The following is a 27,109-nucleotide window of genomic DNA, read 5'->3' on the forward strand; positions in this document are numbered from 1 at the left end:
ACATATACATTTATATGCAGTTCCTGAAGCTTGATAATGATAACAAACACCTGTGCAACTGGTTCATGTATTTTTATCATTATTTTAGAGTGCATTTTATTTATTAAAAAGTTTATGTAAGTATATTCTGTGAGGTTCCCATACTACAGAATTTCCTTTTTTTTTTTTTTGGTTTTTCTCCGGTACCGGGAACCGAACTCACGACCTTGCACTTGCCAGGCAGGCGCTTTTGCCACTGAGCTAAATCCCCAGCCCCACTACAGAATTTTCTAATGACACATTTCTCAGAAAGTGATTCTATCATTAAGTGACACACGACTGTATACATAAGTTAACATTACTATAGGGAGAAAAGAGTTAAGAAAATTACAGCAATATTTTAAAATATTAGAAATAAAGATTGGATAGGGAACCAGTACGTGAAAAAAATTACAAAATGAAATTCTTGAGATAGCTCAATAAACTTACATAGACTTTGCATCCATTAAAAGAGAGTGACATGGATTATATTAAAAATATTTCATATATAGAAACAGGAGACAATGATAAGATATAATTGCACAATTTTAAAGAAATGGATGAGCAAAACATGAAAGGAAACTATAAACAAAGAGACAGTAAAGGTTGTGATACGAACACACAGAAAAGAAGAATCCTAGGCAAAATTATTAAAATTTGTAAAAGCAAGGGTACTTTATATGGATTATGATATACCTGGTATGAAGAAGTCATAAATAAACTATAAAAATCAGAAAATATTCCAAATATATAGTAAAAACAAATGGTTAGATTGAAGTGTGTATATAATTACAATGACAACATACAACTCTTGTTATCACATCTAGATAAAAAAGACAAAATTATGAAGGAAAGTCATATAAATTGAAAAATTAGTTAATTAGCTACACACACACATACACACACATGTTCATGGAACATATGAAAACCCGAAACTGACTGTAGTTAGGGAAAACAATTCTGATTTAAAATATAGAACTAGAGCCACATACTTTGCTTGTATTGAAATAAAACTAAGATTCAATAACAAAGAAATGACATGTAAGATTCAAACTGCTTGAAAAGTGAAAAACTGTTCCTGGGTAGCTACATAGTGAAATTTTTTTAAAAATCACATAAAAAACTTTAGAGAATGAAAAAAAGAAACACAAGTAAAATTTATGGAAAACTTTCTAAACCAATACTTAGTGGCAAATTATATTTTAATGATAACATAAAATAAATAATCATTCATTTCAAGATGCTAGAAAAATTAGAATTTAATATACAGAAATACAGTAATTTTATAATTTTAAAAAATGAGCTGCATATATAAAAGAAAGATAGGCACATATTTCAAAACATTATAGCCTTTATAGATTATTAGCTAAAGAATTAGTGATTTCAACAATGGGCTTTATAATACTAAAGAAAAAACATATAGGATTTTCTCAGTTCATTTGCAAGGAAATGTTTTTTCATTAAATCTGTACATTTGTGCTTTTAAATCAAATTTCTTTTTTAAAAATTTTGGTCTTTATTTATAGCTTTCTTTAGTCATTCTTCATTATTCTCAGGTTAATCCACCTATTTTGCATCACACATAATTTTTAAACCAACCCCAGATGATAGTGCTATATTTGCAAATGTTAAGGATCAAATTATTGGGTGGTTACATGGAGGTAGAAGTTGAGGGTGGATATTCTGATTTATGGTGGAAAAGTACCATTCTGTGGTATACAGTTTCACTGGGTCTAGTTTCCAGCTTCTATGTTGGAGCCACAAGATACAGAATTGGGAAAAAAAAAAGCATACAGAATCAGCTGCTGCTCATATAAACTGTCTCCAAGCACATCACTATATATACGATTAATGAAGGTATAAATAGCTAATAGATGGATGGATGGATGGATGGATGGATGGGTGGATGGATGGAGGATGGGTGGGTGGATGGATGCATGGATGGATGGATGGATGGACTGAACAAGTAAAATTATTACACAGTAGATATGCTGAATTAATTAGTCAATGTACTTGGTTGATATTTTTAAAAACTTCTTCAACTCTATTAATTAAAAAGAATGATGGAAGAAAGAATGAGAGAGGTAAAGATTTATCTTTCAGTATTGCTTCTGAGGAAGCATGATATCTGTATCAGAAACAAATTTTCTAGAATAAGAATTTTTTTAAGACCAGATATAAGTTTGAAATGATTTGGAAGTTTGTCTTAATAGCAACTGTCAGTGCTCTGATTTTTTTATCAGCACTTTATTACACTGTCACTTTTCTTGACTAACACTTGTGTAACCTTAACTATCAAGTTAAGTGGCTATAGCTCATAAAAGTTCGGAAACACTGTGGATCGCTGATTGAAGTAAAATCACCTCTCTCTACTCATTTGTTAAAAAATAATGGAGGTCATGATTTTATTCCGATATGAAAACTAACCTTTGAATCTTAAAACTCTAATCAAAGTAGTGGATACCTATAAGCCCAATACTCTGGGAGACTGAGGCAGGAGAATCCCAAGCACAAGCCCAGGCAATTGAGCAACTTAGGAAGATTCTATCTCCAAATAAATAAAAGGGGCTGGAGATGTAGCTCAGTGTGAAGGCCTTGGATTTAATCTCCAGAACCATAAAAAATTGTTATTTTAGTAGTTCTTATTGTACATTTTGTCTCTATATAGTGACTAGAAAGTGCAGGCTTAGGAGAGACATCATACCCAGCAAATGATTGGGCCTTAACTCGTAACCTTGAAATGGTTAGCTTCCTAAATGTTTGAACTGATTTTATTGCTAAAGTAAATTAAGTAGCCTATGTTCTAAAATTATTATTGTATGAAGTCCCAGTAACAGTTTGGAATCTTAAAACAGTAAAATACAGTGACATATAAATACAAAGATAATAACAAAAGTGCTCTTCAACTATATTCTCAGTAAGAAACATCATTTTGGCTAGAATTATTACTATTATGTTTGCACCTCTTATATTTTTTCTCCAGATTTCCTTGTACGATTTTTAAGATGTTATTATCAACTGTAAAAGGAAAACATTGTATAACCCAAAGAGCAAATCCCAAAAGTTGGCGAGTTGACTACATCTTAAGTATTTCCAGTTATGTTTCCAGCATCTAAGTGGTTAATGCTTTGTGCACAGACCACTTACAAACCTTGATATGGATGATTTGTAGATGCTGCTCTGGATTTGTAAACTCCATTCACAAAGAAATGTAGGAGGTGGGAAAACAGTTGCTTTGCTACCAAAATACAGGAGTGTATGCACTGTGGATAGGGCTACAAAAGGCATGGGAGGACAGATATCTCCTGAGATCCTGATTTCAGTTCTTTTAGATCTGTACCTAGAAGGGGGATTGCTGGATCATATAGTAGTTCTATTTTTAATTTTTGAGGCGCTGCCTTACTGCTTTCAATAGTTATTGCACCCTTTTATATTCTGCCATTCGCAACAATGTGGATGAGGCTGGAGGACATTATGCTAATTGAAATAAGCTAGTCACAGAAGGACCAGCACTACACTATTACATTTATATAAGGAATCTAAAATACCAAAGCTCATAGAAGCTGAATGTAGAATGGTACTCGCCTGGGGCTGGGGAAAGAGGAAAGGAGAAGTTGCTACCCAACGTGTATAGAGTTTTACTTATGAAAAATGTACAGGGTTTAGAGATCTGCTGTACAGTAACATGCCTAGAGTTAACAATACTGCATTGTACACATAATGTGTGTCCAGGATAAATACTGTGTTAAGCATTGGTACTACAATTTAAAAACCAAATGTAAAAAAACACTAAATAAAATACTAGCAAATTGTATATATAAGAATTAGTATATCGTCTATGCATTTAAAGCATTTCCAAGAACATAGGATAAATAGATAATTATTTTATTATTATTCTATGCATGCTTCCACTTAAGCAGACCAAAGAAATTTGCTATCAAGTGAATATGTTGTTAATACGTAGAATATCATGCTCAACTTCTGCAAAGAATGGACCCAACATTTACTTAATGGGTAAACCTTACGAATTTCCCAATAAACTTAAATGATGATTGATATTACTCATGAAATAAAGTGACAGGAAATAAAAACAAAAAATAAAAAGATCAAAATCATTATGGAGTGGGTAGATAATGGGAATTGAGAATGTTCCCAATAGGAAGGTATCAAAAATTCTCAAAGACCAGTTTTCACCAATCTCAGAATTTCTGAAAGAATAATGCAATTATTTACATATATGAACTATAGACATTATGTGTTATATACATAACATTTATATAATGTTATATATTTAGATAAATAACATTTATATAATGTTATATAATGTAGATAAATAACATTTATAATTTACTAAATTGTTATATATAATAATTAAGATTACAATTTACATACACTATAGAGGGATACAAGCTGTTATGGTTCAGAACTGAAATACCACCACGTATCAAATGTGCTGGCAAGGTGGTGGGTCATCAGACCGTGTACGCATTGGTGGATTCCTCCACCTGAGAGGTGAGAGGCTGAGTGTGCTTTTGGGAGGGCGGATCTGGATGGAAGAGGTGGTCTTCCTTCCCAGCTCTAACCTCTCTCTGCCTCCTGGCCACTGTGCCATAAGCAGCTCTTCTCCACACCAGGCCCTCCAGGTCTTCCCACTATGCCGTCTCTGTGTCTGAGTCTGCAAACCACAGACTGAAATTTCTGAAATTGTGAGACAAAATAAACTTCACCTCCTGTAAATTGCAGGTGTCGAGTAGTGTGTCCCAGCAACAATGAAACTAAGACAAAACCCATGCTGCAAATAACTGCAAAGCGCCTGTTTTAAAACAGAAAAAAACATAGAAAGTGCCTAACATTGGTGAAAACTCAGGTCCTGAGTGCAACAGCACATAAAACTTACATTAATCCTGGTAAAATCGCCCTCTGCACTTTTAAGTTATCCAGCAACAATTCATAATGCCATGGAGGACTTCCCAGTGATTTCCTGAGAGATTACCAGGCCAATAGAAACCTGAAGAATAAGTAAGTGTTCTAGGAAAGGGCCAGGCTGAGAGTGAGTTTCATTCCCCAGGTAGAAAAAATCGTATGCAATGTAACAAAATAGGAAAAAACATGCCACAGAGCAAGTGCTCAGTAAATAGCCAGTATTTCTTTTGCCTTTTTTAAAAAGACAATTAGAAAAAAATAACAAAATAGCAACAACATAGACAAAAACAAAACAACACAAAAACAATGAAAATGACACAGGGTTTCAAAACAAAATGATAGGAATTAACAGTGGTTGTTATATTACATATTATCTTCAACGAAGTTGCTCAGATTACCAGATGTAAGCATGCAAGATTGATCAAACCACCAAAGAGAATAAAAATAATTTAAAAAATTAGAAACAATACAGAGCTTCACTAAATAAACTGGTAGGAATTCATCAATGGTTGTAGACCATTCAAATTAGTTGTTCCGATTATCAGATAAAATCATGCAAAATAGGTCAAAAAAGTTAAGCATTCACTGTTCCTTTCAAAATGAATGAACTATTGATGTCTACTGGTTTATTGCAATAGCAAGTACTGTAATGACAATAGTACTTATTTTTGTTATCTGGGATGTTTGTCTAAATAGTATTAGTTCAGAACAGAGTAGAAAAAAATTAAGAGTAAAAAGGACTAACATTATGAGCAACAACATTAAACATAGGGGGTAGAAAAGGACCAAAACCCTGGATAGGACATTACGGCTTTCACCTAATACTTAGGCAGTCACAGGGCAGCACTGGGCAAACAGCCAGATCAGAGAGAAAATGGGAGTGTGTGAAGGACACTAGGAAAAAAGAGGACCCCCATGATGACTTCTCACATGTTTATGATCCCAGTGCCACCCCCTATCACCTCTTTCTTGACTTAGTCGGAAGGAAGCTGCTGTTTCTTAAATCCCTGAATGGGAGTTAAATCCAACAAATACAACAATGCACTTTTCTCAGTGCTTTTTTTCCTTCATTTTTAAACTGGTGTAGTGTCCACTCAGTGATGATAAATGAGATATTTTAGTGTTGTCCAATAATGCTGTCAGCTTTTCTTTTTCCTCTTCACCACCAAGCACAGTCACCACACCATGGGAAAATAGAAAGGCAGCTTAAAATCACTCACTAGTGGGATACTGGTAAGAGGGAAATGCTGAAATTTGAAGTGTAATCTGTTTATCGCTTCAGTCTCCTTCAAGGAGATGGGGAGTTCCCTGTTGAGACCCATTGCTTCTTGGGTTTGCAGAGAGTTGGGCATGACTTTCTGTTTCCTTCTCTCTTCCTCCTCCGTTCCTTTTCCCCACAAACTCCTGCTTACTCTCATAGCAGAACCACATGGAACAAAAAGCCGGATCTTTCAAAGGGATTGGAGACCCTTTAGTTAATGATTTGCCTAGTTCCCTTGTATGTAACCACAGGGTGTACCTGCTGGAACTTCTCAAGCAGGGGAAGCAGGAGAGAATCTAAACATGTAAGTACTTAGAAATGTCAATTAACATTTTGAAACAGCATTGTCTTGGCTTCAAGATTCACACTAAATTAGATCAGTTTTGCTGTGAGAATACATCTTGCCTGCCTCTGACCTCCAGACACCCTAAATGCTGCCCCAAAGAAAGCCAAACCTTTCAGCCCCAGAGACAACATTTTTACAGGACACAGCATCGTAGAGGTCTGCCAAGGACTTTTGTCTTCTTAATTAAATATCTTTCAGCCCCTGTCTTAGAAATTTAAAAACACAATTCAAATACCAAAAGGTACATAATATTCCAAGCATGTGTTTGAAATGGAAACTAAAGGACATAAAATTATCCTGCAGCTATTACTAGAATCTTTTCAAAGATATCTTTGAGAATACAAACAATAGGCAGTCAAACGCCTTAATTTTATTAAACAAAAACAGTTGTGTCACATTTCCTAAAAGTGATATTGTCATTATAGACTGCTCTCTGATAATGATACAGGGTGGATTATTTTCATATTTTTAATAAAAGGGTGGCTAACCCTGTTTTAATGTACGATTTATTGAATCCCAGGCTGAATCACTCCTATCCTTTGTCACACCACCCATGCCAGATCCAAGAATGCCACCACAGGAAGTAATACTGGTTACTCCCAGCATCCTAGAATTTTTCAAGAGTGTTTTACACAATCCCATTCCAAAAGCTGAATCTTTTTGGATGGAAAATGGCATCCTGATTACTGAATTACAGAAAGAGGCTCTCTGCAAAAAATATGTAATCAAAACAGAATCCTTTATGGGATTTCAGTGAAACCTGAAAATTGAATCAAAGGCACATAAATGTGGGATCACATCACCCAAAAAGTATTTGCAGTAAATAATTTGGATATTAAGAGATGAATGCCAATTACAGTTTTAAACTTTGCTAATTCACTTATTGGCTTAAATTATCTTTGGATGAGTTCTAAATTGTCTTTGGGTGATTTTCAATACTTAAACTCCCCTCCTAAAATACCAATAAAATCTCTTTGAGAAACATTAAACTATTTGAAGAGAACCTGTGTTGCATAAAAGCAGAGAAACTAGGGTGTGTAATTTAAAAAGTGGACTGAAAAGAGAAGATGACTTCCAGCCCTGGCCAGGTAATGTCACAAACTCTATTGATTTCTACCTGGGACAGTGTCCCTGTTTCCCCAAAGTGAATCAAACTTAAGCAGTCATTTGGTGAGGTCTACTTTTATGTTTGAGTACTACCCATTACATTAGTGTTCCTTTTTACAGATGGGATATAATGTATAATTTTAGGGCACCCTAATGATTATGCATGTCTGGTTATGTTGGATTATATGATTGGTTATGACTTAAGAGTATGTGAAAATCTTCCCACTAATAGAGTGCATCACAATATAACAAATAACAAAATAGTCTCTGGAATTCATCTGCCTGAGTTCAATGCCTCACCTGTGAGTCTTTGTACAAATTCCTTAATTCCAGAAACTGTATCTTCATCTATAAAACTGAAAGCATCCTGGTACCGGAGAAAAACCAAAAAAAAAAAAAAAAAAAAACTGAAAGCAACAAATAGTGATTAAATGAATGAACTCTGATTAAAAAAATGTTTGATTTTAAGGCTAGTTTCTTATTTATATTCTATATTGGAAAAGCAAGATTTTTAAGGACTGAGGCCTAGAGGAATTCATTACTAAAAGTTCAAGAAGAGTAAAAAGAAAGCAAAGGCAAGGGGAAAAGAGAAGCCAATGCATTAGAAGAAAACCCAGTAGAAAGCAGTGAGTTGAGAAATGTTTCAAGAAGAGAATGTCAACGTAGGTCAAGTCAGTAGAGCTTTTGCGTGCCAACAGTTGAGCTTTGTAAGATTTGAAGTCATAGCGACCTAGACAAAGGCAATTTTAATGGTGTGGTGAATGTAAAAGCATGACTGGAAAGAACTCAAGAGAGAAAGGAACAAACTATAAGACAGTAGGTAGGCAACCATTTCCAGAGAATTTGCTGTAATGAAGAGCAGGGTTGTATTACATTAACTGGAGCACGTTTGGGATCAGTAGCGGATTTTCTTTTTTAATGGGTGAAATTGGAGCATATATGTGTTTTATGGAAAGGTTCCAGAAGAAAGAGAGAAACTGATGCTGTAGGAAAGAGATAGAAGACAAGCTGGAGTTTTCCTTTCAAAAGTCAAAATGAATCTACATAATCTACTAAAGAGGTAGAAATAATGCACACATGGAATATTATTAGAAAGAAGAGTGTCAAAAGGTATCGATGTTGCTATGGTATTTATAAAGGCAGGAAACTTTGCAATTTAGCACCTGATTACTGTACTTCTATTTTTGCAGTTGAATATGAATAGAGAGGTCCAGAAAAAAAGGAAAATGAATAGAAACCTCAGCAAATGTAAGATAGCATGATAGGTAGATGCAAAATGACTCCAGGGCAAATAGAAATGCATTGAAATGAGTGGTCCTGAACATGAAGTGACACCTAGGATTAGACCTTGGTATTATATAGCTGGTGTTCATCCGCATAGGTTCAGATATGTACTATGTGAAAAGATAAATTTCAACACAAAATGAGTTTTGGAATAACAAAATGAAAGAAATCAAGGATACTGAATTTATATGAAAGCATGTGGTAATTGGCCATGAGCTATTCTGGTAAAGGAGGAGAGTGAGCTGTTTTATTATTATTATTTAAATGGTAAGAATGATGAATTATCGATCTTAGCCATAGTCAAAGATGATTAGCATTTGGACGTTTTGTAGCTGTGATGTAAGCTGGGAGAAAAATATAGAGATTTGAGAATTATACATACGAATTGTTCAGTAGTTTTTAAATGACTTCTCTAAAATGTAGCATGGAAAGCCATCATTTTACTATTACATCTCATGAACTTGTTGGTCAGAGATTTTTCCTTCATTTACTCAGGTGATTCTCTTTCAGTAGGTGCTATAGAGTATCTCTTGGCCTGCTTATGTGGTAGCTTAGTGCTTCAAAGCATTTATTTCAGGAAAAATAGCATGGAATCATTTGGCTTTTTAAGGGCTAGTGCTGGAAATTAATACAACTTCACTTATGCCATGTACTACTTACCTCAAGCAGTCACAGGGGAAGTGGACTTCACCTCTTGATCAGCAGAGCACTAAAACACAGTGTCTGTTTCTGATCTGCTATAAACAGCGACTTGGACTTCTCGTGGTAGGTGACAGAAACAGTCAAAATTTTAGTGCAATTAATCATAAGGGTCTCAAGACAGAAAACTGAGAGCACTGTGAGTGTTCATGGTGTGAAAGGATGATGAAGGTCTTGTCAATGGCAAGCTGGTTCATGGGCTTCCTTTCTCTTCTGAGGATGCCAGGGTCCCGGGCAAGATGTGTTCTTACCCTAGAGGAGCCATACAGCTCCTTTGGACTACGTGCTTCAATCGAAATGATGGGTTATTTCTATTTTAACCCTTACTAAAGTGTGTCGCAGTGTCTCATTGTGGTTTAGTTTGCATGTCTGATTGATAATGAGGTTAAGCACATTTTCACACTTACACAAACTCTAAAAGTACCTCCAAGTTTCTTATTTATCTACTAGATTATGGTAATTTCTCCTACTGGGTTGTATAACTATGTCATATATTCAAAAACAACTCCTTAGTTTAAGACATATATTCTTTTTAAGTAGTCAGATATATTTCTTTTTCCCTTCTTACTTACAAATAACACATTCATTTTTGACAGTAATGTATATGTCCTCTTGTATCATCTTCTAAGATTTTTTACTACTTTACAATTACATCTTTAATCCACATGGAAATTATTTTAAGCATGGCGTCGTTGTGGGTTAAATTTCATTTTTCTTCGTGGATATGCACTCTTCCGAACTCACACTTTAAGATATTATAGTTTTCCCAATACTCAGAAATGGCACATTTTTTATAAATAGAGAGTTAAAATTTGTGGATTTGTTTCAGTGCTCTGAGGCACTCACTGGCTTATTTATCTATAATTTCAATAATGCAGAACTAGTAAAGCTTCTGTATCTGGTAAGGAAGTATCTTAACTTTTACATTTAAAAAATTATGATCAGCTAGTCAATAGATAGCCGATGTGTAGCAATTTAAAAAACATTATCATGATTTTGCCTAGAGCTGCTTTTAGTCTCTAAACTGATTGGCTTAATAGTAGTTGACATAATTATACACTGAGTCTTCTGAACAAGAACTTACATTATTCTCTCATTTGCTAAATTTTCTTTTTGTGAAACTATTCTCTTTGATTTATCACAGTAATCATTAATAATGTTCCTGTAGAAGCTTTGATATTTTCACATTTTATAAATGGATATATTTTCCATTACATTTTCCTATTTACAGCTGATAAAAATGCAGGTGATTGAACATGAATAATCATCTTATATCCAGAAAACTAGTTAAACTTATTTGTCAATTAAATTGAGTAATCTTTGGATTGTATTGGTTTTCTACATTCAAATCACTGGAAAAGATAAAGACAAATTCATTGAAGTTATGTAACAATGGGCTTATTATAACTCAGGGCTGTTTTCTAAGGAGTGATTGAAGAATTTGGCAGGAGATACTAAAAAATAATCAAGAGAAAATAATTAAGAAAGGTTTCAAGAAGTGATGACAATTTTTGTCAACAGATTATCACTTCTCATTGTCATCTTATGTCTCTTTCCTCTTTCTCTCATTCCCTCTCTCTTCCTCTGTCTGTCTGTCTTCCTCTCTGTCTCTGTCTCTCTGTCTCTATCTCTGTCTCTGTCTCTGTCTCTGTCTCTGTCTCTCTCTCCCCCTCTCTTTCTTCCTCTGCTAAGCATTGAACCCAGGGTCTTGTACTTGCTATCTATACATTCCATCACTGACCTACTTCCCCAGACGCACCTTGTATTTTTAACTTTTGATTCATTAGTTACTTCTATAATAAATGCCATTAAATGTATTTTAATATACTACATATGGATATCTTGTAGTTCTGTGAAACAAAGATACTTTTACAGGGCGTCATCTTCATATATTGCCATCAGAATATCCAAATCAGTATTTTATAAAATGTGGGAAAAGAAATATTTCTATAAGTTGGCCTTTGTAAACTTTATGTTAAGGTAAATATTATGGTAAATTTGCCTTTGCATGACCTACACAAGCAAAGGCAATTGAAACAGCTTTGTGCTCTTCATTACAATGAGGATTAAATTTGGCTGTAAATTGAGCATAATACTTCTGTGGATTGGAATACAGGAAGCAGCATACTCACTGCTACTCTATTTCACAATAAAGTTAATTTCTTAGTATAGCAGTTACACATTAAGAAAATGTTTGTTTAGAAAGCTGAAGTTTCCCCACTCCTTTTACTTCACCACTCAGGTTGATGGAACATATTTCACATGTTTGTGTTCATAATCGTTGGCTTCTTTTCCATTCTAATCAATGGTCCAATACGAGTTTCTATTTTTAATATGAAATCAATGATTGGAACAAGTAATTTGACAATAGAAAAGTTGTATATTTTCAGAAATAGGATGGCAGACACCAGGTCACGACTAACATCACAAAGCAAAGGTCATCTGTCACTGCCTAGAAGATGTACCGGTCATCCTGAAATCATAACTAAGCAGTAGCCTGAAGGACCCAGAGTCCACAAAGGAGCAAGGAGAAGAGGCAACACATTGGCCATTGATGGGGGAGCAGCCTCCTGCCTTCTTTCTAACCACTAGCCAAGAAGCCCAGCCAGGGGTTAAGGAAGATATATAAGTGGAAAATTGAAAGAAGATGGGCTTATTTGGCTTGTTGCCATCCTCAGTTTAGCTATAACTTCTGAGCAATAAACTTGAGTACTTGCATGAATATGTTTTAGGAAAGACCCTGAATTTATTTCATGCAAATACATTGAGATTTAACTATGTGTTTGTAATACATACACACATATATATTATATTTGGTGCCAGTTGTCCCTGCCTTCTTGGAGGTAAAACTCTTGTTAATAAAGTTGGATTGCATTGATACATTGTTACAGGATACAATGAAGGCAAAGATAATTTTTCATATCATTTCATGGATGAAAATTTGTAGGAGGGAAATACAAAAGTTGGGATTCCATTGTAAATAACCAGAACAGAAGAATTTCAAGAAATACTTCTGCAGCAGAGTTTTCCAATGTGTACCATATCTAATTCCTGTGAGAGCCTCTGATTATTCCTACTTGCCTGACTTGATAGTGGAGGTAACAGTGCTGAGACCTTTGGTTTATTAGAAGATGAGGGGATCAGTAGAATAAATTAAGTAAACAAGAAAACAAAATAAAGTACACAGACTCAACATTGAGTGACAATGGAAAGTAAAAGGAAAGTGTGTATAGCCAATAAATTAGTGTAATACTCTAACTTTAAGAAGTCTGCCTGAATCGCCTGGAGAATTAAAAAAAAATATTCCCAATAGTTGGCCATTCAGCAATAGTAGCTCTCCTAAATTAAAGAACCTTTATCAAGTAGAGCCTGTTTAGAAAGCCTACAAGTGCAAGTTGATTCTTTATCACTAGCATTTTTAACATGAAAACTATACTAGTACAATAAAGTTAAATAGACAAAATGAACTAGTGCAGTCATATAAAATGGAGGAAAAGTGTTCATTGCCCTTGTAGAGACAAGATTTTCCAAATTTTACCATAAGTAGAAAATTAGCATTTTAAATCATTTTTACTGAAAGATATATTGACTCCATGAAGAAGGATGACAAGTGTCAGAAGGTGCCCTAAAGCCAGGTTTTAACAACTAATGTAAGTTTACTCTTTTGTGAAGGAAATGTCAGTCTACAAAAAAATACACAAACTTATGTAGTAATTAATGGATGAAAAAAGACAGGGACAGGGATCAAGGCAGTCAGTGGGGTTTGAAGAGGAGGCATCTCGTTAATCATAGTTGGGATTTCAACATTAAAGAAATGCATCATCTTTAATTTCATAGTTACCTTCCAATCCAAAGAGAACAAAACATACAATTAAGCCATTTAAAATAGTTGGATTAGATCACTGCATTTTTTGGTCAAATCTTTTCCTTTCAAAGACAATGGATTTCTTCCTAGGAAACTTCTGTTAGCAGCCCTACTTTTAAATACTGCCCATTGGTTTTTTGATTTTTTCTGAGGGAAACAGGGACAGAACTAGCCTAAATTAGTCATTATTTCTTGATGTAACAATATTAGAATATAAAATACAGGATTTTTCCACTGTTCTTGACCTTACAGAGAAAGTTCTCAGCATTATCATAGCATGTTTGCCATATTTTTAAAATAGAGAATTTATCAGTTCAAGATTTTCTTTCATTGCTGGTTGGCTAATATTTACTTTTATATTGATTTGGGTTTACTAACAGATGATGTATCATCATATGATATTATGACTTTTTATTCAGTTACTGAAATAAGTTATATTGGTGATTTATGTCTTAACCACATCCTCATATTATTGGAATGAACTCAATTTGGTCATAATGTGTTTTCATTGCTGTAAGGCCCCTGGTAGTCAATATTAATCCTTTGTTGAGGATTCTTGAATCAGTGAGGTCAGCCACTAATTTCCCTGATGTTTATTGTCACCATCAATTATTGCTATCAAGAGGATGCTGACTTTGTGAAGAAAGTTGGGAAGTAATAACATTTCACAATTCTCTGGAATCTTATTTAAGCTTTCTCTCTCTCTCTTTTCTTTTTTTTTTTTCATTAGCTAAGTGTCAAAAACTTGCTAGTGAAATCTCCGTATCTGAGGAAAGTGGGTAAGTGATATACAGAACTATGTTCTACTTCTGCAAATTTCTCTAACTCCACAATAATTCAAACTAAATTTTCTTTTTAAATTACTAGGAAAAGGCTGGGGATATAGCTCAGTGGCATAAGCACCTGCCTGGCAAGTGCAAGGTTATGAGTTTGATCCTCAATTCCACACACAAAAAAAATAACATAAAATAAATTACTAGGAAAAGCATGAGTATGCAGTTGTCCTCCAACATGTCTAGTAGGTTTGAATTGTAGGTTTAATTTCTTTCATAGGTATAGAAATACTCAAAATATTTATTTCCATTGTCACCAATTTGGAAAGTTTTATTTTTCTATAAATATATTCATTTTACATATTTTTCATATTTTTAGCATTAAATTGTCCATTGTGTTATTCTGCTATCTTTCTTTCTTTTCTGTCTTTCTGAGACAGGGTATTGCTATGCAGTTCATGCTGGACTTGAGTTCACTTTGTAGCCCAGGCTGGCCTCAAACTTGCAATGATCCTCTTGCCTCAGCCTCCCAAGTGCTGGGATTACAGGCATGCACCACCACTCACAGCTTCTGCTATCTTTCTAATGTCTGTATGATCTGTAATGCAGCAGGCCATCCCCTAATACCATGTACTTGTATTCATACTGTTTCTTCTCTTTACTAGTTTTGCAGCTGGGCATCATTTTACTTCTTTTCATGGAAATCCATATTTTATTTTGTTGATTCCTTATCCTGTAATTTTATTCTACGTACTTCAGCTCATTTATCCCATTTCTTTATTGAATTTTTTAATTGGGTTAAATTGTCCTTTTTTCTATACATATTTTAGACCCATTTCAAGTGGTTCACCTTCTCTAATACATTAATATAAATTTCTCTTTTACTATAGTTTTAGCTGGGTCTCACAAGTTCATAGAGTTTCCATGATCATTGAGTCCAAATATTTTCCAGCTCTCATGGGGATTAAGTCTTTAACACCTGGGCTATGTAAGAATACTCCTTAACATTTGCATTATGCCTACTTCATAGCATAGCTATGCTATGGTGAGAAAGCATCCTCTGTCTGATTGCATTATTTGAAATTTGTTAAGACTTGTTTTATGAGCCAATGTTTGGTCTATTTCACTGTATGTGGGAAACAGGATCGTTGATCAGTTTTTGTTATAGACGTCCATATTAATTTAGTTGCTAACTAGAGCTGATTAATCCTGTTGTTCAGAGCTTTAAAAAACTAAACCTATCATAAACAATTTTTCCACATAATTGATTGGGGCAATTAATTAAAACTTTACTGCATAATAAGGAAGCATATTGAAGAATTAAATATACATTTTAATAATAAAAAGGAACAATAGATAAAAGTTTAATGGGTTTCAACATGGGCTAAAGTAATGGAACACCTCATTAGGAAAAATACTGGTACGTTTTTCAATACAGAATGTTAAAATGCTCTAGGCTAAAATTAAAAGGAAACAAAATTAAAAGGAAACAAAAAACTATAAATTTGTATATATGTAGTTAATAAATTTGAAGCTGACACTACTCAAAAGCTTCAAAACTATGAGGAAATGTACAAAAACAGAAACACACACATGAGTAGTGAAGGAAATAGGCTGTTATTTTGTCAACAAATATGGCATAAATATGTAACGATGTTTCTATATTTGTTATATTATAAAATTTCTTGAGGTAGTATACGCTGTTGTGTTGAAAGCCATTCATAATGTTGCTTAACTCATTTCCTGTTTACCTGAAACTATTTGCCCGAGGCGCTTGTGTCTGAAACATTTACCCCCTTACTGATGATCAAATACATTTCTGATATGGTGAGGTTACAGACAAATTCTATTTAAAAATAACATCAAGAGCAGGTTATTATATTTTATGAACACATGGAAATGATATTTCCTTCGGCTTTTAAACAGCAGGTTCATCTAAAATTCAGTGAACATTGGCATTTATTTTCTAAATGGACTTTTAGGGAAACTATATTTTGATTGTACAAAAGAAGGAAGTGGCCAGAGAGTGGATACAGTTTTCAAATCTTCTACATTGGAAAATAAGATATCCTCCCAATGGAAAAAGAACACTTAAGTTTTTCTTTGCAGAGAGCAAGTTTTTCTTTGCAGAAAAGCTTTCTCAGGTACACCATCAGCTAAGAAACAGCTGCTCCATCAGTCCCCACATACAAATTCTGAATAAAGAGAATAGGTAAGGATGATGCCACAGAAGGATGATGTCAAGCGCTGACATCCACCCGGAAATATACAACTTCTTTTTCATGTGAGAACTTACTATTCCCAAGTGCTGTGTACGCTCCTGCATCAATTATTCCTCACAGCACTTATTCTTATTGCCATTCTGCCCATTGCTTGCTCCATTTCCAACTCATACTCAGTCTCCTGTGTCAAGAGAAATCCTAGGATTTAAATACTTACAACTTCATCTTCCAACTAAAAGGCTGTATTGTGGTGAACAAACCGCACATCCATGTTATTTTGAGAAGAATTAGGATCATACAAGGAGGGAGAAAAAGGATTAAAAAATAAAAAGGAGGAAGTCTTCTTAGAACAACAAAAGGAGTAGTTCCAAAGGAGAGTGGGTGAGCGGCTGGGACAAATTGAGGAAGCTGGACTTGAATGAATGTTTGCACTGTTCTGGGAGGCTTGTTCTTGGAGATGGAAAAGAGTTTGCAGCATAGCATAGTGTGAAATCAGGTGGTGTGATACTCCCAACTTTGTGCTTTTGCTAATCATTCCCTTGGCTCTTTCTTTCATTTGTGTTTGTGGTCCTATATGAATTTTATGATCTTTTTCTATTTCTGTGAAAAATCAGACATTGTGCTAAATTTGTAGATAAACTGGGGGAATATTAACAATATTAATTCTCCCAATTCATGAACATAGAATATTTATTTGTGTGTTTTATTTAGTTCATCAATGATTTATACTTTAAAGTCTTGTACTTCCATAATTTTTTTTTAAGAATGGGGTCAATGGGCCAGGGATATAGCTCATCAGCAGAGAGACTGCCTGGCCAGTGCAAGATCCTAAGTTCTAGTCTCAGTACCAAAAAACAATCATATTGATTATTCTTGTGATTTCTTTTTTAGATGGTTCATTGTTAGTACAATGGAAGGCTACTCTACATTTTAAAATATATAGAAAGCACCAAATATAAATGCAATCTAAGGACCTCGTCATATAGGTGAAACAATAAGAATAGCAACCCATTCTGTAGGTAACCAATCCAGTCCCTACCTAATCCATTCCCCTGAAACAGGCATTAATTTCCTCAGGGGTAGCATCGCTGTGACCTAATTACTCCTACTGGGGCTTTCCTCTTAATATCTCTACCACCTCTCAATACCAGTACCTGGGGACCAGGTCACAAGCATAAGACTTTGTGAATGGCATATCACACCCAAACCATAGCAGACATAAAGATTATCTATAGATGAGATGAGAAGATGTTTTGGTTATGCTTTAATTCTGTAGCGAGCAAGAAAGGTTTGTATACAAATGATGTATATATAGACTGATGAAATAAGAATGGTGGAGTTTTTGATGATTGTAGAATCTGAGTTTGTTTTAAAATTTCCACAATAATCTACGGCCATACCACCCTGAACGTGCCCAATCTCGTCTAAAGTTTCCACAATATAAAGTTGAAAACACAGACAGTTTCTTCCTCTTTGTGTCTGTGAGTCTCTATGGCAATTGATTTTAATTCATTATCACAAGGGTGAGTTCAAGCAAGAAGGTATCTAACACAAAACTCTTTTCTAGTTGCTGAAGCATTTGTAATTGGGAAAATTTGTGAATCATTTTGTGTTTAGGTTGAAAATTCTATTCTCTAGAACAGTTGATAAGCTAACAGGTGCTTAAAAATATCACTCCTGTTAATAATTTTAACATTTAAGTGCATCTTACCTGGACCTTCTAGAAAGACGATATCATTTCCACTCTCTGAACTTAATAGTGGTGATCACTTGAATTATTTGAATAGTCACTAGTTGGATAACATTTACAGACACAGATATCTAAGAAAGTTTTGAAATACCTCCATCAAAATATCTAGATGAGAGACAAACTCCCAGTTTTTCTGCCTCACTTCATATGTACAAACTGAAATAGTAGATAAACTAAATATCATGACTGCTACGACTACCTCTTGATCCTCTATGTACAGTTTACATTTGAAAAATTAATGTACCTTAGTACCTTAATTAGTATCCTGATAGTGGTACACAGCCCTAGACTTTATTAAAAATAGAGATTTATCTATGCTTCCTAGGTTGCATAACATTTTTATTATTTTAAAATGCAATGTGGCACACATGTTTATATACAGAGCATTATTTTATTTATAGATTTTCTTATTTTAAAGAGAGGAAGAAAATAATAAAAACAATACTGAATTTCAAAACAAGGTGAGAGGAAATTAACAATGATTATCATACTGCATTTCAATCCCTAGCATAATGTATTTCAGTCCCTAACATAATGTCTTCTTTGCCCGGCTTTTTCACATTCTCCACCCTTCTCTTCCTAATAGTATATGTTTATCTCAGTAGTTGTCCCTGCCTCAATTAAGACACTACAACATAAGGCTGGGGATATAGCTCAGTGGCACAGGCGCCTGCCTGACAAGAACAAGGTCCTGAGATCGGTTCCCGATACCCCTCAAAAAAGACACTACAACATTAAATCCCTCGACTTCTCTTATTCCCACCTCCAAGTTTGCTAACTTCCTCAGTTTCTGTCTTTACTACCATTTTTGAGGAAACAACAGTTCCATCTCCTTAAGGGGTTCATTGTACCCTTTAAAGAAATGATATCAGAAAAACTACAACAAACTTTAACTGGACCTCACTATTTCTCCATCTCTGTCAGCACCACGGCATGCTCATAGCTCCCCATAAGGCCAATGACATTTCTCTTTGATTTGTCACAGCGGATGGCAGACTGCAGTGCCCTCACCTTTAGAAACATATCGAATTTCCCTTTCTTCCTCATTCTGGAGAAACCCCTGAGCCCCGCTCAGTCAGACTCTAACCTTTTCACTGCTCTTCACATGCCTTCAACTCATTACATCATTTCACCCTTCCGTTAGTAATTAAAGGGATGCTGGCAGATCCAAATTTAAACAGTGCTGATAACCTTCAAGATCAAGCTTCCCAAAATGGTATTATTTTTAACATATTTACAAGAACAGATACTATCTTTGGAAGGACTTCCCCCTCACCCAAAAAGGCAGTTTTGGCTTATTTCTTCAGCAGAAATATTATGGCAGCAAAACCAGAGTACAAAGAGATAATTACTTTTTATCTTACATCATGTGTGCCTACGGGGTTCTGAGATAGAGGCAATTTTAAATATTAAAAGGTGTAAATGCTATAATATATTTTTAAAAGCTCAATTTTTATATAAAGCAATATCATTAGACAAATCAGTTTAACTGGTATTTTGGAGGAGTGAATAATTTATCAGAGGCACCCCTGGAGATAAGAGCCATTACCTGAAGAGTCCAGTGAATCTGAAAGACAAACAAACATGTCGTCAGGGATTTTTAATGTGTTAAATTGGGAAAGCTAAATGTTGTCTTGCTCCAGAAGGATGGAAGTAATAATTTCATTTTGTTGAATAGCCAGTTGGAAGAATGAGCCTCTGTCTCAGTGCAGGTCTTCTGGCTCCAAAGTGGCTCCTTAGCAGCCCACAGCTGCCCGAGCAGCTGGATCTGAGACAAGGAAATGATGTCCATGCTCTTAGCTTTCTTTCAGCGGTGTCTATACATGCTCGGACCAGGTGACTGACACAAAGATACAGAAAATCTCTCTCTTTCTCTCTCTCTCTCTCTCTCTCTCTCTCTCTCTCTCTCTTCCTCCTTCCCTTTCTCTATCTCTCTCTCTCTGTCTCCTTTCCTCTCTCTCTTTCCCCTCCCACCCTCTCTCTGCCTCCCTTTCTTCCTCTCTCTTTCCCCCTGTGTCTCTCTGTCTCTCTGTGTCTGTCTCTGTGCCTGTTTCTGTCTCTCTTTGTGTGTCTCTCTCTGTGTCTCTCTGTATCTACTTCTCTATGTCTGTCTCTCTGTGTGTCTGTCTCTGTCTCTTCTGTGTGTCTGCCTCTGTGTGTGTGTCTGTCTCTCTTGTTTCTCTTTGTCTCTGTCTGTCTGTCTGTCTCTCTCTCTCCCTCACACACAGTGTACACAAGGAACTGGTCTACTTGAAACTAGGTCATGACCTGTAATCACAGTACCACCCCTGGCCTTGCACACCAGGTAATTTGGACCTGTGCTGTCCTTGTGCTGCAAGATTTCCATGCTCATGGTTTCCATCCCTTTTCCATGCTGAGAGATATCATCCAAATTCTGCAACAAGTTAAAAGGAAGACTGCATGTCCGTTATTTAGCAGCCCATCCAATGTATTTCATTCTCTCGTTAAGGAGTGAAACACTGACTCTCAAAGGGTCAGCTGGTACATGTTATTCTTCAGGACCACACATGGCTCTGTCCCAGCCGTCTGACTCTGCCACCTTAGCACAAAAGCAACCACATGCAGCATATAAACAAGTGGGCATAGCTTGTTCCCAAGAAACTTTATTTATAAATAAAAACAAGTGACCTGCGGACTTCAGTTCACCACAATTTGCTGCTGTTTACTTTAGTCTAGGGAGAATAAATGTCACTTGATATTCTATTTGCACTTAGTTAAGCTGGTCATTTCTGTGAGTTTACCAGTTAACTTGGTTAAGAAATGGAGCCTATGGATTTGCAAATTTTTTTTTCTGAAGTAGAATAGACAACTTCAAAAGTTATATTATGCCCAGTAAATCGAAGCATCATTTTGTCTCTAATTTCAAAAGTAAAATTTAATTTTCTGTTTCTTGCCTTACATACATGTTAATTGTCAAAAGTCCAGGTTGGCCATATTTCTGACAAGTTGCTTACGTGAGCTTGTGTTAATTCTACAACTAGCATTTATATTCTGTAGCTATACAGATTGCATGGAATGGATAAATATTCCATATTTATATTATATACATATATTCTAAAATATTCTGTATTTATATGAGTATGATGTTATCGTTCTTAAAATTAAAATTGGCACCCTGGGCTAGAGGCAAACACACCAGCATTTTATATTTAATACCATAGACAAGTAGCACAGAATCACCTGGGAGATTCTGGCAAGGTCACAGGTTTCCTATGAGATGACCGTAACTCCCGAAGCCAGCTCCTAGTCGTCCCTCTGTCTTTCAAGTCCCTGGGCCAAAAAGCACTCTTTTATAGTTGTTTAATGAGACCATTCACCAATGGAGAGGCCTAAGGCACTTTCCAGCTCTGGTCTTCGCTGGTACCTTGGGGCTCTTAGTAAAGATGACTGGTCAGAATCCTTCCCTTCACACGCAGCATCCACACATAAGCGAGTTCACAGAAATTAAGGAATAACGGTTCAACTAAAAGAAAGGTCATGCATGAATTATCTGAAATCTTTCAATCTTGAAACAGTAATTAATATTTTTAGTGATTTCCATAAAATCCAGGAGAAATTTTTATATAAAAATGAGTCCTCCGTTACCTCAGACTTTTAAGTAAGCTTGAATCACATGAATTGTAAGGAATAGTCCAAAGCTGGGGTAGTACACTTCTGTCATTTTCAGCCGTGTAACTTCAACCACTAGCTTTCTCTGGTTCCTGCCTTGTCTGCAAGCATTATTTCTGCAGATAATTTCCCACCTCGATTTGCAGGAGTCATCGTTCTTCTAAGCACCAGTTCCCCATTTTCAGAAGATGGAATATCTCAATCCTCCTCCAAGCTTGTCCCTGACTTTGTCTGGATCTGGTGCCTCCACGAGCTTTCCTGCTTCGCTCAGGACCTTAGAAACTTCCTCCACATCTTTCTTCCTGCCAGCACTCTGGACATCACAGTCAGTACCTGAGTATGGATTTGTGTCACAGCACCCGCGGCCAGCTTCCTCCTGCAGATCCTCGTGAGCTTCATTGTCTTTAAGTGGCTGGGTCACCTCGTTGGCTCATTTATCTCTCAGAGTGCCTACTCACTCCATTGATACCAATTGTAACCATAGACTATTTTCCTTAAACACAGGTTTCTTTGTGCAGCCTTCCATTACGCTTGATCATAAAGTGTTCATTGTTACTGGACAAATAAAATACCAAAGCAAGGCCTCACCTATCCTACATACCAACACTTCCAACACTGATTTATTTCAACTGTCTCTGTCTTTATTTGCTCTTTTCTCTCTCCCTGAAATATACTTTCCTATAGCCTTCTTCAGAACTTGTTTCTTCCATTTTACAGCTTTGCACGAAGATCTTTACACTGTTCCCCCAAAAAGAAAATTCCACTCAATTATATTCCCCCAAAAAAGAAAATTCCATTTTGTTGACATCATCTTTCCCTTTTTTCTCTCCCATATTAACATTCTTAACACTAAGGAATTAGTCAAAAGGAGCGTGTGTGGTAATAGAATACATAGTTTGCACTTTGTACCCCGTTTTGATATCTGTCATCTGTGTGACATTTGCCAGCAAATCAAAATGGCCTTGTGCATTAATTTTCACATTATCTAAAAGAGCTTAAACAATAACATTTACCTCTCCAGGCTTTTTGTATGTGTCAATGAGTGAAATTGGCCCATAGAAAGTATTATGTGTATGGTCTTACAGTATTAGACTTGTATATCTGACTTTGCCTTACTTAATGAGGGCCTCAGGAAGGATTGCTTTTGGCTGTCTAACATCCTCCTTTGGGAACAGCCTTCTGCAGAGTCATTTCCCCTCATTTCGTGTGGTTGTAAATCAAGGTGCTTGTCCTCCCTTGCCAAACTTGTGGGCATATTACTTAAGCTGGACAGATTGGGCTTTCTGTCCTGGCACTTTGTACCTTAAATGTAGTCATGAAAATTTGAAAAAAAAAAAAAAAGTAACTGGAGTGTCCTCATTCCAACAATGAAGCCCAAATAAAATAATTGTATATGTGCTCTTACTGAGATCTCTGTGTTAGAAGGTCTCAACCTTTCCGAACTTTTTCCTTTTGTTCTTTATTTCTTTTCCTTGTCCCATGCCTTCCCTTTGTACCTCAGAGCCCTTCTGATAAGTTTTCTTTCTGTTTGAACTTGAAGAACTGAATTATGTTGCTTGGAACCCAAGACCCCTGACATAGGATTATGTCAGGTAGCTTTCAACCTCCCACAGCCAAAATCCACTGCCCAGCCTTTAAAATCCTCAGTAAATTTTTGAGATGTAAAGAATTATTCTGGTCTCTTTGGTATTATCTGGCTGAAGATCATTCTCTTAATTTTATTGGAAAACAGAATTCCTGCAAATGCATTTTGTTCTACTCTAAAATTTAAATATTTTTGCTTCTCTTGTTCCAAAAATTAATTTTAAATTATTTTATTTAATTTATATAAAAATTAAGAAAACAGAGAAGTTGAAATAAAGGGACTTTCTTCCCACAGAGTAAGAAAACAAATCAAAAAGTCCATCATCTTGACTATTATCCTGATTAATTCACTTCAAGCACTTCATTTCTTCTCTAGGCTTTTCTCTCAAACTGACCCTGGGACTCATCTGGGAAAATTCTTTTTTTTTTTCTTTTAAATAGCATGTGATTATTACCAATGACAAATTTGACTTGAAGGTTTAGTTATGAGACCTGGGCTACAATAATTTTTAATGTCCCCAGTTTATTCTGGTATGTAATAAGCATGGAAACCTTAAGACTCATGAATCCCATCAATTATGCAAAATGCTTAAAATGGAGTATTGATCATCAGATGATACTTGTCAAGGACAGAACACTGTCTAGATTTGAGAACAAACTTGCAAGCATTAAGATTTGGTTAAAATAAACTCTCTTGACTAAGATGAATGCTCTACAATTATTTTCCCATCAAAATGAAATAGTGACAAGTACACAGTCTCTTTCAAATAATAAATCTTTAAAACCAAAATGAAATTTAAAAATAGTTCTTCAAACAGCACATATCCGGTAGGGAGATGGCATGTTTTAGTTCATTTCCCGTTCTTACATGGTGGAGTTCACGGCTATTTTAAACACCAATGAGCAATTAGGAATTGGGTGCCAATTTAGGTATTTGATTTGGAAATTCAGTCTTTGAAAACCATCAATTCCAAATATAAGTCAAGCCCTCCTTATTATGTTATCCCAGTAGCTGGGAGGAAGAACACTCTGAAAACATTTATAAATGCAGAAGCAGGATTCTCTGGGCTACAGGTAACACCCAGTATTCACTGCCACCTGCTCTGTCCTTGAGTGCCCTTTAATGGTTGGGGGAAAATGACTGGAAGAACGATTGCATCTGCTATAGTAAACACTCACAGGTACAGTGATTACAGAGCATTGCTGGCAGACCTACCTGAAAGTGTATGCACAGTGGTGTTTACTTGTAGGAACTCAAGGCTGGTCACCCTAACCAGCTGTCGTGATTAACTGATTGTGTCAGTTTGAGAAGTTTAGAAGCTTAACTAAATCAGCACAGCAACTGTATACCCTAGGATGTAGAGGACCCGCCTTAGGTGGTTGATTGCCTGGATGGTATAAAAGGAAAATGAGGAAAGACATACTAGTTTCCATTCTTCAGAGGAGCTCGTCTTTACCTTCAGCTTGGATGTTGTCTCCTGGCTTCTAACGCAGACTCTTTGGCTTCCACCTTGGATTCTTCAGCCTTCCGGCGTATACGCATCAGCCCTTCAGCACAGACCCATCGGCCTCCTAGTACAGAACTACAAGGAACACTGCAGTGACAGACTTTGGACTGAATCCTTCAGCCTCCAGTGTGCGGACATCCTCTGTATGCTTCCTCATCCAACTCTGTGGCTGACCATTATAAGCCAAACTTTTAATTTCTTATACATGTGTATATCTTATATTATACCTGTTTCTGTAGTAAAACCCTGACTGATACATCAGCTTTTGTTAAATGAAAAGTGCCACAGTAAAAGTTATGCACTGACCATTAGTCATCTACTGATAGGCACCACCCCTGACTTCATGCTTGGGCTATTGTGAACTGTGCCACAATAAACAGGGGCATCCAGGTATCTTTAGACCATGTAGACTTTACTTCTTTTGAGTATGCGCCAAGGAGTAATAGAAGCTAGATTATATCCTAACTCTATTTTTAATTTTGCAAGGAACTTCCACACTGATTTTCATTGCAGCTAAACTAAATTACATTCCCAGAAACAGTACATAAGGACTCCTTTTGCCCTGAATCTCTGCAGCATTTATTGATTTTGGCACACTTGATGATGTTCATTCTGGGGTAAGATAGAATATCAATTTAATTTTTATTTTCATTCCCCCAGTAGGTAAAATCATTGAACATTTTTTTTACATTATTATTGGCCATTTGTATTTATTCTTTGGAGAAGTGTTGATTCAGTTCATCTCCCACTTTTGATTGCATGATTTGTTCTAATGAAGTTAAGGTTTTTGAGTTCTTTATATATTCTGGATATTATTCTTTGGGCGTATGAGTAGCTGGCAAAGATTTTTTTTCCCAATCTGTAGACTGTGTCTTCACTCTGTTAACTGTTTCCTTTGCTGTGCTGAAATTTTTAATGTGATACAATCCCACTTGTTGATTCTTGCTATTAGTGTTAAATTACTGGAGTCATTCAGGGAGTCTTTGGCTGTGCCTCTACTTTAAAGTCCCTAGTGCTTTCATCCAGTAGTGTCAAAGTTTCAGATCTTTGATCCATTTTGAGCTGATTTTGTTTTTTAATAGGGAAAGAGATGACTCTAGTTTCAACTTTCTACATATGGATAACCAATTTTTCTCAGCAGCATTTGCAAGGTATGTCTTTTCTTCAGGTCTCTTTGTCAAGAATCAGATGGCTATAGTTGTGAGGTTGTTTTCTCTGTGTTCTGTTCTAGTCCATTTTTCTTTGTGTCTATTGTTATGCCCGTACCATGCTGTTTTGCTACTGTAGAACTGTTGTATATTTTGAAATCAGATAAAGGCATAACTCCAGCATTTTCTTTATGCTCTGGATTCTTTACTATTCTGTGTCTTTTGTGTGTTTATATTAATGTTAGCTTTTTTTCTGGTTCAGTGAAGAATGCAATTGGTATTTCCAGTAAAATTGCATTGAATCTGTAGATCATTTTTGGTAATATGGCCATATAAACAATATTAATTCTGCTGATCAGTAAAATGGGAGAATTTTTCATCTTCTAGTACCTTTTATCATTTGTTTATGGTTCTTCAATGTTTGTCACAGATGTATTGTTTTTGTCCTTTGTGAAGAGGTTGTGAATGGAATTGTTTTCCTGATTTCTTTCTCAGTTAGTTCATTATTGGTGTATAGAAAAGCTACTGATTTTTATTGTTAATTTAGTAACCTGATATTGTGCTGAAACTGTCAGATCCAGAAGTGTTATGATGGATGCTTTAGGGGCCCCTGAGTAAAAGGTGATATCTTTTGCAAGTAAGGGTAATTTGACTTTTTTCTTCCCTATTTATAGCCCTCTATTTCTCTCCATTTCTCTCTCTGTCTTTCTCTCTCTCTCTCTCTCTTTCTCTCTTTCACCCTGTTTCTCTTTGTGTGTGTGTGTGTGTGTGTGTGTGTGTGTGTGTGTAATTAGGGAATGAACCCAGGATTTTTGCACTGAGCTTCATTCCCACCCTTTTTCTTTTTTTTTATTTTGACACAGGGCCTTGCTAAATTTCCAAGGAAGCTTTTTCCTCTTTTCCCTTGATGTGTTGGTTTGAGGCTTATTTTTGCAAGGGGAACACAAAATAATACAATGCAGGAGACATATTTTATAAAATTATTTATAAT

The sequence above is a fragment of the Chinchilla lanigera genome, unplaced genomic scaffold, assembly GCF_000276665.1.
Source record: "Chinchilla lanigera isolate Chin_1 unplaced genomic scaffold, ChiLan1.0 scaffold00014, whole genome shotgun sequence".
Lineage (NCBI taxonomy): Eukaryota > Metazoa > Chordata > Mammalia > Rodentia > Chinchillidae > Chinchilla > Chinchilla lanigera.